Here is a 16,815-nt window from a genome sequence, read left to right as displayed (position 1 = left end):
ATGTTTATTTAGATTTCTTAACTTTATCTTGGGTGAGAATTTTTTTCCCTTCCATAAACGATACAGCATTACTAATTTCTTCTCACCTCCTCTGAGCGATGTCACCTCCGGCGTCCCCCAGGGTAGTGTTTTGGTAGTTAAATATTACCCCAGGCTAATAATACCCTGGGATATTGACTCCAGGATAATATTTAATTTACATTACCGATCTACCAGTGGGTATCTCCTCTAACATGCGGCTTTTCGTTGACAATTGCTTATTCTACCATAAGATTTCTTCAGCTGATCATCTTGCCTTCCAACAGGACCTGAATCTCGCAACTAATTGATGCTCACACTTGCAGATGTCTCTTAATATCGATAAATGAAAACAAGTGACGTTCATCTGCAAGAAATCAGCTTCAGCATCTAACTACCCTCTCAGTATTTGTCACGTAGTCCGCACAATGCCTTACAAGTTGGCGTGCATGTTTACGTCTAACATACGTCTAAAATTCGTTCGTCCTCAACTTGAATACACGTTATCAATTTGATCACCTCCTAAATCATGTCCAATCAAGGCTCTTGTACTTATTTAAAGTTGTGCCGTACGTTTAATCTCCAAATACTACAGCCTTCATTCCAGTGTTACTAATGTTACATATTCACTGTCCTTATCCTCCTTAGAATCATGCAGAATGACTTCTTTAATCTGCTTATTTTATAATATAGCGAACCGTCAGCAGCCAACTGCCATCCTTTCCTCCCAACCGTTACGAACGACGCGCTGTTTACTCAACAACCGCGCCGTCAAACATATCTTTAGACGCACAAACGCTTTCAACTCACCAGCGTTACGACCAGCAATTAAAGAAAGGAATATTCTCCCTGATAATGTTGTGGACATTCATGGCCCTGCTAACTTTCGTCATGAAGTAACTGCTATCGTTTTGTGACCAGCTGCTTTGATTATTTTCTCTTGGTTATTTATACGCTTCTCACTAACTTCTGTATGTGGGAGTGTCAAGAGATATACCCTTAAAATGTGTGTGTCACCATCAATTCCTTTATTGTATATAGCGTTCCGCTGACTATTATTTCACGTCACTTTTTTTAATGGACCTTAGTACACGTTTTATATATTTGTTATTTCTCAGCATTTTTTGTAATGCTTCCACTTACGAAGATATATACTGTATAATCCCCTCTCTCACAAAAGGCCTGTTGGAGCCTGCGAGAGTTCTTTTAATGAAAAAATAAATATTCACTTCGTCAGATTCGTAAGATAAAAAAAATGTATAGTGACCACCTTTCCACCTGGAAAGTTCACAGAAAGACTTCATTAACCTTAAGGATATAACGTCACAGAGCAGGGGAAGGCGGTGACGTGCTAAACTCTGCAATTCGGAAAAATAAACCTACGTCATAAATTCCAACATAGATAGAAGAAAAATCTGAAACTGCTCAACAAATAAATGGTCATCTGTCTTATTCTCTATATTTAACAAACCCAAAAAGAATTGCTGTCAAAGACGAAGCCAATTTTCTAGGTGGACGTTTTGTACATACTTTCACCAACTGCTCTTTTATATTCAATGGACACGAACAAGTACAGTGACTGCCCTTCTATATGGAAAGTTCACCGAAAGAGCCGTACAAGAATTCTTTTAGTGTAGCTGAGTTTCAAGCATCCCTGAACAGTTGTAGTAAATCGCTCTTGGAACTGACCGTATAATATACGAGATGAGCAAACATTTACACGCTGTAAAGAAAGAAGCAAGATAACACTACTGTAACCTTTCAACGTCATAACATTTACCATGCACATGCTGCCTGCTAGAAAAACAAAGCAATCGTAATAATAATTCTCAAAGAGGACAAAGGGATTTCTTTAACCAGCATTTGCAGATCTATACCGCATGGCTTTTAAGCCTCACCTAATACGTTGAAATCATTTAAAGGATACAATTCTATTCCTTCAATTGAATTACGCGATGTGGCAGGTAACACTTCTACTAGAAATAAAATGTACAACTAATAATTCGCATAAACGAAACACATACCTCTTAATGTTATTTAATATAGCACATAACACACTTCAAGAATTGTCGCTGGGAAATTCGCAAAAAATATACATTTGGATATAATTTTTAGACTAGACCAGGGGCCGTATAACGTAACACTACTCCGATGTGTCCTTATTCCAATTTTCTGACGTCGAATTTGCGTAACTGCCGACGCAAGCATCGGGCGGGCACCCGCAGGGTTGTCTGAACAAACCAGTCAAATGCTCCCCTCGTTCATAGGTCACTTTTGTTTGCTTGACAAACGAATAAAATTGCCTGCACTGAGCGGCTTGTCTTATCTAATTGGCTCACAAGAGCCGAGGAGCATGCTCAAGTGGAGAGGGATTCGATGGGCCCGAGCCACTGCACTGAATATTGATAACCGGATGAAGAGGGTGGTGCCGGCGTCTGCGATTGGTCTGATTTCTCTTAAGTTGAGGTGGCTCGTCGACAGTCGCGGCGGCATGCAACGGAAGCTTAGGAATGACGCTAAAACGGATCCTCGGTAAAAAATAGTTGGCGGAACGAGGTCGTAAACGTGCCGAAAGTTCTCGAAAACGTTACACGGCCAGGCAAAAAGGTTTATTACACGCAAATAAACCCATGCTCTCCGGCAGGGGTGAGCCAGTGCCAGAGCGATCGGCGACCGCCATCTTTTATTCCTTTCGGCACGGGGCAGCTTCGGCTATTCAGAAGGAAATTCAGTTTTGTTCAGCATAATAATGCATCTTTAACGCGTACGCGTCACTTTGACGCGGTAAGCTTTTGCGGTTTTGCGAAGTCGCGTAAGAGGCAGGTGAAGTGGGTGCAGCCCGAAAACTTTGAACCGATAGCCGAGGGTAATGACGAAAAGGCGTCGAATCAAAAATAATTTGTTTTTTTTTTCGGTCAAGTTATGCATAATCATTGTGTACACGTCATATCAGATGGGGAGCTATCGCGCTTTTCGTGACGTCACGTGATAGACAGGTGAAGTGGGGGTTGTCCAAAAAAGTTTTAGACCAATCGCGGTGGGCTGATTACAGAATTAGATTAGAAAAGTTTGGAATAGTTTTACGTTATAGCGCCCCAGCTCCTAAACAATAACTTCGAAAGCTTGTGACCAAATTGACTGGGGTTCCTGTTACTTTTGTGCGTGACTGCATAAAACAGCACTCCTAAAAAGAAAATAAAGGTAAGTGAATAAACAGTGTATTTTAACACGAACTTGACAGGACATATTTCGAAACGGGATCCATGCTCAGAATGCTTTCTAAGTGGATATGCTGCACAAATTCACTAGCAACAATCTGTAAATATAGGTAGGTGGTAAAAGTTCGGTGTAAAAGATATTGACACGTTTACTTGTTTATCTTTATTGGGCGACACGTTTCGCCGCCTAACAAATGTTATCGCACAGCGCGGGACGCGCCTGCATGTATCGGAAGTGTCTGGAATGTTGTCGATGCTTCAATCCGCTGTCTGTTGTCGCCGAATCTTGTGTTATCTGATTTCGTCGCGTGACGCGAATGGTGTAGAAGTTTGTGGAAAACACGCGGGTCCCAGCGATTAGTCTGGAACATTCGACGATTGGTGTATAAAAGCCGACGCGCTTGACCCGCTGATCAGATTTTCGACGATCGCCGACTGTGTTCGCCGCTGTCGCCGTTCTTTGAGGGAAGCCTGTTTTTGACGGCACAAGTTCGCCCAATAAAACGCTAGTTTCGTATTTCTCAGTTTGGCTGCTTTCTTCACAGTCACTACCACGAGACAATATCATTATTGAAATTCTGGTTGGATTGGTAATTACGATTCCATTGCTCGGGAAATAAAGTCTGCCTCATCTACCTATCTGCATATGAATAATTATATTCTTACATTCTGCAAAAAGGTATGTTTAAAGAAAGTGATGCTGCTCAAAAAACGGACCCTAGGAACTAGCAACTTGTAATAGGCAAGAAGCAGGTGTATGTGTTATTAGACAAAGCCGGCAATCTGATTACTAATATGGATGAGATCGTTCAAGCGGCTGAGGATTTCTATAGAGATTTATACAGTACCTGTGGCACCCAGGACGATAATGGGAGAGAGAATAGTCTAGAGGAATTTCAGGTAAAGAAAGCCTTGGGAGCTATGCAAAGGGGGAAGGCAGCTGAGGAGGATGAGGTAACAGCAGATTTGTTGAAGGATGGTGGGCAGATTGTTCTAGAAAACCTGGCCACCCTCTATACGCAATGCCTCATTACTTTGAGCGTATCGGAATCTTGGAAGAACGGTAACATAATCCTAACCCATAAGAAAGGTGACGCCAAAGACTTGAAAAATTAGAGACCAATCAGCTTACTGTCCGTTGCCTACAAAGTATTTACTAACGTAATTGCAAATAGTGAGGAACACCTTAGACTTTCGTCAACCGAAGGACCAGGCATGATTCAGTAAAGGCTACTCAACAATAGAACATACTCACACTATCAATCTGATGATAGAGCAATGTGCGAAATATAACCAACCCTTATATGTAGCTTTAATTTATTACGCGAAAGCGTTTGGTTCAGTCGAAACCTCAGCAGTCATGCCGGCATTACGGAATCGTGGTGTAGACGAGCCGTATGTAAAAATACTGAAAGATATCTATCGCAACTCCACAGCCACCGTAGTCCTCCATTAAGAAAGCAAGAAAATCCCAATAAAGAAAGGCGTCAGGCAGGGAGATCCGATTCTCCAGTGCTATTCACAGCGTGGTAACAGGAGGTATTAAGAGACCTGGATTGGGAAGAATTGGGGATTAATGTTAATGGAGAATATCTTAATAACTTGGGATTTGCTTAGTAACTCAGGGGACCAATTGCAATGCATGCGCACTGACCTGGACCGGCAAAGCCGAATTGTGGGTCTAAAAATTAATCTGCAGAAAACTAAACTAATGTTTAACAGTCTCGGAAGAGAAGAGCTGTTTACGGTAAGTACCGATGCACTGGAAGTGGTAAGGGAATACATCTACTTAGGACAGGTAGTGACCGCAGATCCAGATCACGAGACAAATAATCAGACGAATAAGAATGGGCTGGCGTGCGTTTGGCAGGCATTCTCAGATCATGAACAGCAGCTTGCCATTATCCCTCAAGAGAAAAGGGTATCACAGCTGTATCTTACCAGCACATACCTACGGGGCAGAAACCTGCAGCCTTACGAAAAGGGTTCTACTTAAATTAAGGACGACGCAACGAGCTATGGAAAGAAGAGTGGTGGGTGTGACGTTAAGGGATAAGAAGAGAACCGATTGGGTGAGGGAACAAACGCGAGTTAATGACATCCTAGTTGAAATCAAGAAAAAGAAATGGGCATGGCAACACATGTAATGAGGAAAGATAACCGATGGTCATTAAGGGTTACGCACTGGATTGCAAGAGAAGGGAAGCGTAGCAGGAGGCGACAGAAAGTTAGGTGGACGGATGAGAGTAGGAAGTTTGCAGGGACCACACGGTCCCAATTAGCACAATACCGGTGTAGTTGGAGAAGTATGGGAGAGACCTTTGTCCTGCAGTGGGCGTAGCCAGGCTGATGCTGCTGCTGATTATATGTTGACAGGTTCTATGCTCTTCAGCAAAAGTTGAATCGGCTCCTCCTCCATAATTTTTAAAGTAACAAAAATCACCTGTAGCTTGGTTAGGGGGAATTTAGATTTACTATACACCACCCCCTCCTCTTTGTGTAAATTAACTCAAGTTGTATTTCTTATGACAATTTTTGCACAAAGGAAGAATATACTAAACCAAGCCGAATTTCAGAGTTCGCTGCAATCCTTCTTGAATGAGAGATCCCTGCAAATTGCTGAACAGTGTATAGGGTTCATGATCTAATTACCTGTTTCGTGTCAATTACCTGTCACTGTCAATTTTTTACTTACGCTCGAGACTGAGTTATCAAGTGTTTACTCAGTTGCGTTCTCATTGTAAAAATGAAGTTATTTAGAACCTTCATACCACACACAATGTTTTAGAATTTATAAGTGTTATACAGAGTGGTTTGCAATAATGCAGTATGCAAGGCCTCAACATGTTGTAGCAAAATTTGAAGATCGAAAAAGTCGCTTCTATTCTTGATGAGCTGGCGAATAACTTGAGCCAGTTAAGTGTATTTCATGGACGCTTCAACAGTGATGAATGAATGGTTCTCAACTATTGACATCATTCGTGTAAGAAGTTAATTTGTGGATGGCCCATTCGTTTCGAGTACAAAATTTGGATACTGCGGTTACCACATGGAGATTCCTATGGAATAGAAATCTACACCGAAAAAAATAATAGACTAAAGCAAACACGCCCTTTTTTTTCTGAAGAATGAATGACAGAGTGTTTGTGTTGTAACACCCCAAAGAACGCGAAGTGTACTCCTACAACTTTTTTCACATCGCACAATTTCTTGCAGGTACTCTCTGAATTCGAGATCAGGGCAGCAGCGACCGTTCGTGAGGCAAAAATGGCCTTTAGAAAACTTTAAACAACTAGTAAACGGGAATACCGAATCATTTGACTAAAGGTACAATGGAGCTGTACATATGCGTCGGTGAAGCTAGGATGCCGTTTTTACAGTTGCGGCCACCCATGTCAGATTAAAGCAGCTTAATAATGCAAAACACTACTCCCGATGAAAAGACAGGAATTTGACGTACCTCAGCCGCTTGTGGTCAGGAGGAATAATGAAGGATTGGGCGTCCTATGCGAGCTGGATCGGGTTCTAAGCGGTTGCAGGCCCATGCTCCGAAGCGAAAACTAGTGGTGGGCTCTCTTTAGCATAAAAATAATAATCGGGTTTTACGTGCGAACACCACAATCTGACTATGAGGCGTGCCAACTTGGTGGACTCCAGATAAATTTCGGTGACCTGCGGGTCTTTAACCTGCACCCAGATCTTACCACACCGGTGTTTGAAGCGTTTCGCCTCATGAGATGCTGCCGCCGCCACCGGCATTTGTTCCCCCAGCCTCCTGCTTAGCAGCACCGCACCAAAACCACTAAGCAGCCACTCCGGATGCCTTTAAAGACGCTCTGAAACTGGCCGTTGTCAATGGCTGGCTCCTTCCCTGTGACTTCCACAAGATAACCGAAGCCACAATAGGCACTTGAACGTCAGACGGCAAATCCTCTTTTCTATTCTTCAACGAAAACAGAAGCTCACGACCCGACCAGTCCACTAAGATAGACGAGTGAAAGTTGGCCACTGCAATATACTTGCCACACAGCGTTCGTGCGTATTTTATGAGAAGGACAAATACAAAGCGGCGCAAAAATGCAAAAATAAAAACAACTCCACCAAATTTAATTAATTTTTATTTATTTATTTATTTTCAATACTGCCAGTATCTTTATCCAAACCACAGCGGGTGGGCATATTGTTACAATGTAAGCGTTGATACAGCATTTTTTCATAGAACATGTGCACAGAAAGTAGAATAAACTAGATACGCTATATGGAGCTATGCAGTACAGTGCACGAAAATAAAAATGCAAAAAAAGAAAGGCGTTGTTTCACGCATTTAATTAGTGAAATCAACTCTAACGATAAAAAAAAAGGTTATGTTAGATTTTTAAGGCGTGTATAAAAGGACACAAGCCTGCACAATCTTTCCTACAACATATAAACCGCATTACAGCCTACTGTACGCGCCAACATTCTTTAAATAAAACATAACAAAAACCTAGACATGCGTATCGAAGGTGGCTGTGTTTAATTATATGGGTACTTAGAAATACATTAGGTTATAACAGAATTTCAAGAAACTTTCGCACAGAAAAAATAGTGATGTTAAAATTAGGTAAAGTTCTGTTTATGCAGAATATGCGGTAGTGCATACGCTCGCTTGGGGACTATTTTGCGACAGCATATCTTCCTGCAACACACATTGCTTTAACAATTCAGGACCCAGTCCAGCTGCACAACATTATTTGCTTGGCCACCGGGACATATACAACAAGCACAGTTGACAGCTTCTTTGTAAAGTGAAATGAATTGTGAATGCAGCTTCAGAGAACATATCTCAGTTTCTCGTTGGGAAGTTTCCAGTAGGTAATGTGTTACGCTGAAAGCCCGTGCGATTCAACTATTAGCCCTTTAAAGATGTGTCCACTGCCATGTTTGATAGTAACCGCAAACGTATCCGCGCTCCATCAACCCTGCGCTTGAAACACTGGCAGAAGTAACATGCATCTCACTTCTAAAAAATAAAAGATATGATTTCCTAATGGCTCCCAGTCGCACATATTTGTTATATTTTCTTCATAATTTCAGAAATCTCCTCGTCCTCAATCTCCCTTCATTGTTCCATCGACTTTATACCTTATTCATCGCATTTGTGCTGTCGTTATTAAATCGGGAAAATTCCGCCGTTCTCATGTTGTTGTCAGTGCGTCGTCGTAATTTAGTCGTCATTATGCATTTGTTTTCCTACTGTCGTCATCACAGCACCTCCTTCGGTTCATTGACGTCCTTTCTGTGTCGTGATTTCGTCGTTGTCAGTTAATCGCAATCACACTGTCATTAAGCCGTCATGGTCAGGGCCCAGCTTGGAGTGCGAGTGCAATTGCAAAGTAGGCTGTCCTCAGAGACTGCGTATGATGCACGGTGCGGAAGCAATTTAAACATCGAAATGACCACAACAGTTTCTAACTAGATGTGCCTTCATTTTTCGACCTCTGGCTATATTGTGTAAATGGTAATCATATTATCTTTGACAATATTCCTTAGGTGAGTTCTGCCAGAATTGTTATGTGGAGATATACAATTTAGATTTTTATCGGTGGTGCTTCCAGAATAGCTGTGGTAAAGTGGTGCTACTGTTTAGGTCGAATACTGAAATTCAATTTGCCATTAAGGAAAGTGATGTTTTAGTAATTATATGTGCCCGCTTACGTCCAAGTTTGCCCGTGCCTCTTTGTATCTTGTTTCGGCATGCGCTCTCTTAACCGGTTGCAGATCAATATTTCGTTCAGAGCGCACAGACTATGGGAGCTCAGATAGAGATACGAGCTGCAAAACCGCATTAGCAGCACTTCGTAAAGGATTCCAGGGACAAATCATGTCAGTCACTGGACACGATGTGGTCCACCGCAGCTACTCTGCAATCGAAATTTATTGTTCGCATACTAATGCGATGGTAATTTGCAAGAGATAAAAAATTAAAACTCACCACCACGTCCGCAGTTTCCCCGCTTCAAAGTCATAGGGCGAAATTTCATTAGACTAGCACAGGCATTTCTTTTTCTTCAAATAATGCAATACATCTTTAATTTCACCGACATTTCCTTACAATTTGCAGCATCGTCTTCAGCAGCACACAAATTGGTCCATGCAAGCCGCCCCCTTAGAAGTTTGAGTGGAACTTAATTACAACCGGAATGGAATGTATCGTAATCATCTTCGTTACTCACAAATTTCAACAATACATGTGCGGCTTTCACTTCAGTATAGTGATTGACCACCGTAATCTTTGCTGGTTGGTGGGACAACGTCGCTCCACAAGCTGATTAGCTAACCGGTCCTTACCACATCAAGAATACTACTTTTCTATTATGTAGGACAGTGATCGCAGTAATATCTATCTTGACTGTTTATCTCGCCATCCGTCAGAAAGCACGATGAGTACGAACAATAACTTAGATGAATAACTCCCTGTCATATGCTGAAGAAAGTCATATTAAAGAAAGCTCGACTTGGTGCCACTCATTAATTAGTACATGGCTTAGCTGCCCTTACATTTGATCATTTGTTGTATCAGAAGCATGATTATTCAGGAGTTGCTCCACTCCTCCTTGTTGTCCGCAGACGCTAAGCAATATAATACTTAACGCTAGGTTCGATGACGTCAGAACACCTTTGCCTTGCTCGGATACTATCAGCGTTTATATTGACCAAAGCTCAGGAAGATGGTGCAGAAGTATGTAGGCTGCTGTGCAATTTGCCAACGTCAGAAGCAGTAAAGACTTCTGTGGCTGCGATGCATCCCCGAAAACTGCCACCGTCGCCCTTTCAAATTTTTTTAATTTACTTGCCTGGCCCTTTCCGGAAATCCAATACCAGGCGTCGCAGCCATATTGTGTTCATGCAATATTGAGCCCGGTATATGGAGACAGCATTGGTCGCTTCGGCTACATCAGCTGACGTTTCAGCTTTCCTGTTGTACTTCGTCATTGTCGTTCATGGGGCACCCCGTTTTGCGACTAGTGACCATTAATGGCTGTTTACACCGGACGTCGTTAAATTATTTCTATGTCTTTGTAGATCTGATTACCGGCAATTGGCGCCTTGGAACCGGCACAGAAATGGATTGAGTGAGCACACGATTCGTACCCTGACCAATGTGCGTGCGATATTTGCCCGTGCATAATAAACATTTTTACATTTAATCATTTGTTGTGTAAGCGCACTACAATTACAAGCCAGAAGCCGCCGGCTAGGTACATTTCTTCCTTCTCCATGCTGGCCATCCCCCCAAGTTTTCATCGACACCGTTATTCCCTAGTTGCCACGCGATGACTCATCAATAAGCCATGCTTCATGTCGTGGGAAGTAAGCGCGTCAGTTGGCACACCTTACAACTCTTTCTTCTCTAAATCATGTCAGGGCTTGTTATGCTTATCGATATATATAGGCACGTCACACTTGCCCCAAGGACTATGTTTGACACTGCACTTAAGCATGCAAATGCGACTACACAGGAAATTCCTCTCGGGGTACGGTGGCCTATACGTTATACTGACCAGCATGCGAGACGTTACATGCACGATCGCAAGAGCGACTAATTAAAAACGGCGGTCATATAAAACACCAATTGTGCATGTTGCGTGACAATACATTTACCAACCAGGGCTATACAAGTTCTTCGGAGAGCTTTGTCTGCCCACGGGGAAGATTTCACAAGTGATATACGCATTGCCAGAGTAATACCTGCCGAGAAAATGTAGGAAAAGCTGAGGCTCTATAGGATTAATCATCAGGATTTTCCTCTCAACGGCACACGTGCTACTGTACCTACTGTCAATGAACTAGAACTAACACTATAAACGCCACCGGCAATGATACAAACTAGCGTTGTGCAAAAGGCAGGGATGGCGTCTTAATGATGCCCCCACTGGTGTTTGATGCCTCACCAAGACACACACATAATTATAAAGCGGAATTAGCTTGAGCGATTGGATGACACACGCTGATAATAGAGACTTTTAGCTTGTACGCTATTCCGGTAAACGGGAGCGGTTTGGGCGGATTACCGGATGGTCGGGGCATAAACGTGAGCGGTGAAGCCGCCTGGTGTTGTAGAGATCAACCAGACAAACGCATGGCTAAAACTGCAGTAACTCACCATATCCTGCTTCGCCACTCGTGCAAATTTTTGGCAGCGGCGTAATTGTGAACACGATTACGCCACTGTCGAAAATTTACGCCAGCAGCTAAGCAGAATATAGTAATTAGCTCTGTGTTTGTGTGGTTGAGCTTTGCGCCACCAGCTGGTGCCACCAATCTGCCCGCTCACCTTGACGCCCCCGCTAAACCGGAAAACCGCCCGCGCTTGCCCGAATACCGGACACGCTAAAAGTCTCTAATCAATGGTAGCGTTACCGTGAAGAAGGCTTACGTGAGACACTTGCATAGAAGATATTTTGTATTGCGTTCGATTGCATCGCTCCTTGAGCGACGCGCATTTTCTGCCACTAGGTAACAGCCAAAGGGCAGAACTAGTCGGTAACTGCGTGCCTTCCACGCATGCGAATAGAACAAGCAAGGTTTATTTGAAGTTACCACATTTCAAAGTGTAATGGCTCTTTAGATTATGTATTTAGAATTGTTTGTGTGAATGTTATGTGCAGTTAGGTAGAATATCCAGTCACCATCTTCCTAACAACAAAAATATTACTGACAGGATCGTTAAAGAACGCTCTTCTTGGATTCGGTACCTGCGGTACTGTGTTGACTTTTTGACTGTTTTAGCTACCATAAATTTATGGTTTTACTAAAATCCCCATTTCGAAAAGTAAGGTTAGTTTTTGTTTGATTTCACATGGCTTTACACGTCGCAACTTATAACCTACGATCCAGTATAGCTACGAATTGGTAATTCTTCAAAGTTCAAGCGCGAGAATTGCTTTAGTAAATGTCATGTAGTTGTTTTCTGATGACGACAGCAGTTGAGACAGCTGGTCATCCCAATTGACGTCATTCTCATCGATTGGCGTCAAGGTGCGACAGAATCTGATAAGCATGGCATGCCAAAAACATAGGTCAACTAACTTGGACCATTTGAAAAGGATGAATGAAAATGCTTGCTGAGGCAGCGCGAGCGAAATGCTGCGGCCATAATGATAAATGATTATTTACTTCACGAAATGCCAGTGCACAGGAATTCGCGGCGCGACGCGAAAGGTTCTAAGTGTATTTGATTTCACTGCCTTTAAGTTTCTTGTTGACGTTACAGAATATAAAATGTGTACGAAATATTTTCGAACATTTCTATTAAATAAATGAAATATTCTAACTATGACTCCAAACTGATGCAGTGTATACGAATTTAGATCGGAGTAGTGTGTTTTAGTGTATCAGATTGACAGTGGGGCACAGAAAATCTGCCTTTCAGGTAGTTAGTGATCTATGATTGCCTATCAATAGGAAAATGTGTGTAATCTAATGGATGTCAGGTAAGATGGAAACATAAAACTATTTATATCTTGAAACAGAACCAAGAACGGTGTTGTCCTTATTATAAACCGGCAGAATATTAGCCCGTCTTGCTACTCGCATCAAATTGCATTTGCTAATGGTTACCTCGCGATGATTAAATGAAAAAAAAATTGTCGGTGTTACTAGTTATCTCTAGAAATATGACGCAGTTGTCAGCAATGACAAGTACATTAGATAAATACAAGAACGCCACACTATTGTGAGATCAGAAATAGCCGTGGTCCATGGACCAAGCCTTGACGCACGCCAAAATAGGCCAGAGAGAGTCTACTCTTGCTCCTGTGCCACATCAAACTATTTCCTCAGTTTAATATAACTTTTCAAAATATGCAATGCGGAAACAAACCAAATTGTACGTGACCGGCCGATACAACTCCTAAATAACGTGAACTTGCTTCGGTGCTCTCACGAGAGCCAAGTCTCTCGGTACCAAGAGCTTGGTACTTTGGGTTGCGAAATTCTATACTTGATGGTAGCCTAGCGAAATTCGGTTGTCTTCTCTCTGAAAAATATTATTCAACCCGCATCAAATGAAAGTTGAAAATAGTTACTCTTTCAGAAGGACACACCGCTCTTGTCATGCCCTCAGTGAATACTGTTTCATGCGTACTTCAAGCCAGATATTGTGAGTTTCCGGAATTGCACAATGCACTGGATTTGCAAGTGTCTTATTGTGGAGTGGTTTATTCTGTAGAACATTAGCCCTGCTGCATATGGTGATGCGATATTATCTGAAGGAAATGACCTTCACCGCATTGGGAAGATAATTACTGTGAAGTTATACATAGATGATAAATAGCTGGGATGTATTGTTCTCACGTCCTGCAAATTGGTGGTTCTGGAGCCTGTCTGTAACAGTGAGCCTTGACGGTCTTCAATACGCTGCAACACGCTACACTAAACACTAACCAATATGGAAACAAATATTCTAATGAAACGGCAAGGGCGAATTTAAAAGAAAATGAATGCAGTTCAATGAGAGCCGTTAAGAAAATACACCCATTTATTTCGGGATGATATCTGTGCACTTCATACTGATTGCATAATAGCGTACCTAGAAAAAGCTTGTAATGCACGCTGCATCAGTATACATTTCTCAAAAGGCACCTTGCAAACGCCGTCTTCACTGATAGAATGAATAATGAGGTAAAAGGCACAAAAATTGTGGAGTTTTCTTTGCGACTCACCAATTACAGTGGAGTTCATTGAACTAAAGGATATAATGCCGCAGGACAGGTGAACATGGGAACGCGCTAACGGGAAAATTTGAGAAATAAACCTCTACGATAAATTCCAGCTTACACAGAATAAAGGCCTGAAAAGGTGTAAAGAAATAAAAGGTCCGCTGCGTCATCCCGTAACTTTACTAAATACCAGCAGGTTTACCTTCGAAGAGGGAGCAGGTTTTCTTGGTGCACGCTTCGAACTTGCCTTCAGTTCCCTAACTATTTCTATATCTCTCTATCGCGTTGCGCATTTTGATCTAATATATATTTTTTATGTTTATTTAGATTTCTTAACTTTATCTTGGGTGAGAATTTTTTTCCCTTCCATAAACGATACAGCATTACTAATTTCTTCTCACCTCCTCTGAGCGATGTCACCTCCGGCGTCCCCCAGGGTAGTGTTTTGGTAGTTAAATATTACCCCAGGCTAATATTACCCTGGGATATTGACTCCAGGATAATATTTAATTTACATTACCGATCTACCAGCGGCTATCTCCTCTAACATGCGGCTTTTCGTTGACAATTGCTTATTCTACCGTAAGATTTCTTCAGCTGATCATCTTGCCTTCCAACCGGACCTGAATCTCGCAACTAATTGATGCTCGCACTTGCAGATGTCTCTTAATATCGATAAATGAAAACAAGTGACGTTCATCTGCAAGAAATCAGCTTCAGCATCTAACTACCCTCTCAGTATTTGTCACGTAGTCCGCACAATGCCTTACAAGTTGGCGTGCATGTTTACGTCTAACATACGTCTAACATTCGTTCGTCCTCAACTTGTATACACGTTATAAATTTGATCACCTCCTAAATCATGTCCAATCAAGGCTCTTGTACTTATTTAAAGTTGTGCCGTACGTTTAATCTCCAAATACTACAGCCTTCATTCCAGTGTTACTAATGTTACATATTCACTGTCCTTATCCTCCTTAGAATCATGCAGAATGACTTCTTTAATCTGCTTATTTTATAATATAGCGAACCGTCAGCAGCCAACTGCCATCCTTTCCTCCCAACCGTTACGAACGACGCGCTGTTTACTCAACAACCGCGCCGTCAAACATATCTTTAGACGCACAAACGCTTTCAACTCACAAGCGTTACGACCAGCAATTAAAGAAAGGAATATTCTCCCTGATAATGTTGTGGACATTCATGGCCCTGTTAACTTTCGTCATGAAGTAACTGCTATCGTTTTGTGACCAGCTGCTTTGATTATTTTCTCTTGGTTATTTATACGCTTCTCACTAACTTCTGTATGTGGGAGTGTCAAGAGATATACCCTTAAAATGTGTGTGTCACCATCAATTCCTTTATTGCATATAGCGTTCCGCTGACTATTATTTCACGTCACTTTTTTTTAATGGACCTTAGTACACATTTTATATATTTGTTATTTCTCAGCATTTTTTGTAATGCTTCCACTTACGAAGATATATACTGTATAATCCCATCTCTCACAAAAGGCCTGTTGGAGCCTGCGAGAGTTCTTTTAATGAAAAAATAAATATTCACTTCGTCAGATTCGTAAGATAAAAAAAATGTATAGTGACCACCTTTCCACCCGGAAAGTTCACAGAAAGACTTCATTAACCTTAAGGATATAACGTCACAGAGCAGGGGAAGGCGGTGACGTGCTAAACTCTGCAATTCGGAAAAATAAACCTACGTCATAAATTCCAACATAGATAGAAGAAAAATCTGAAACTGCTCAACAAATAAATGGTCATCTGTCTTATTCTCTATATTTAACAAACCCAAAAAGAATTGCTGTCAAAGACGAAGCCAATTTTCTAGGTGGACGTTTTGTACATACTTTCACCAACTGCTCTTTTATATTCAATGGACACGAACAAGTACAGTGACTGCCCTTCTATATGGAAAGTTCACCGAAAGAGCCGTACAAGAATTCTTTTAGTGTAGCTGAGTTTCAAACATCCCTGAACAGTTGTAGTAAATCGCTCTTGGAACTGACCGTATAATATACGAGATGAGCAAACATTTACACGCTGTAAAGAAAGAAGCAAGATAACACTACTGTAACCTTTCAACGTCATAACATTTACCATGCACATGCTGCCTGCTAGAAAAACAAAGCAATCGTAATAATAATTCTCAAAGAGGACAAAGGGATTTCTTTAACCAGCATTTGCAGATCTATACCGCATGGCTTTTAAGCCTCACCTAATACGTTGAAATCATTTAAAGGATACAATTCTATTCCTTCAATTGAATTACGCGATGTGGCAGGTAACACTTCTACTAGAAATAAAATGTACAACTAATAATTCGCATAAACGAAACACATACCTCTTAATGTTATTTAATATAGCACATAACACACTTCAAGAATTGTCGCTGGGAAATTCGCAAAAAATATACATTTGGATATAATTTTTAGACTAGACCAGGGGCCGTATAACGTAACACTACTCCGATGTGTCCTTAGTCCAATTTTCTGACGTCGAATTTGCGTAACTGCCGACGCAAGCATCGGGCGGGCACCCGCAGGGTTGTCTGAACAAACCAGTCAAATGCTCCCCTCGTTCAGGGTCACTTTTGTTTGCTTGACAAACGAATAAAATTGCCTGCACTGAGCGGCTTGTCTTATCTAATTGGCTCACAAGAGCCGAGGAGCATGCTCAAGTGGAGAGGGATTCGATGGGCCCGAGCCACTGCACTGAATATTGATAACCGGATGAAGAGGGTGGTGCCGGCGTCTGCGATTGGTCTGATTTCTCTTAAGTTGTGGTGGCTCGTCGACAGTCGCGGCGGCATGCAACGGAAGCTTAGGAATGACGCTAAAACGGATCCTCGGTAAAAAATAG

This window comes from Dermacentor andersoni, chromosome 10 (genome assembly GCF_023375885.2).
Source record: "Dermacentor andersoni chromosome 10, qqDerAnde1_hic_scaffold, whole genome shotgun sequence".
Lineage (NCBI taxonomy): Eukaryota > Metazoa > Arthropoda > Arachnida > Ixodida > Ixodidae > Dermacentor > Dermacentor andersoni.
This window is presented reverse-complemented; position numbering follows the sequence as displayed.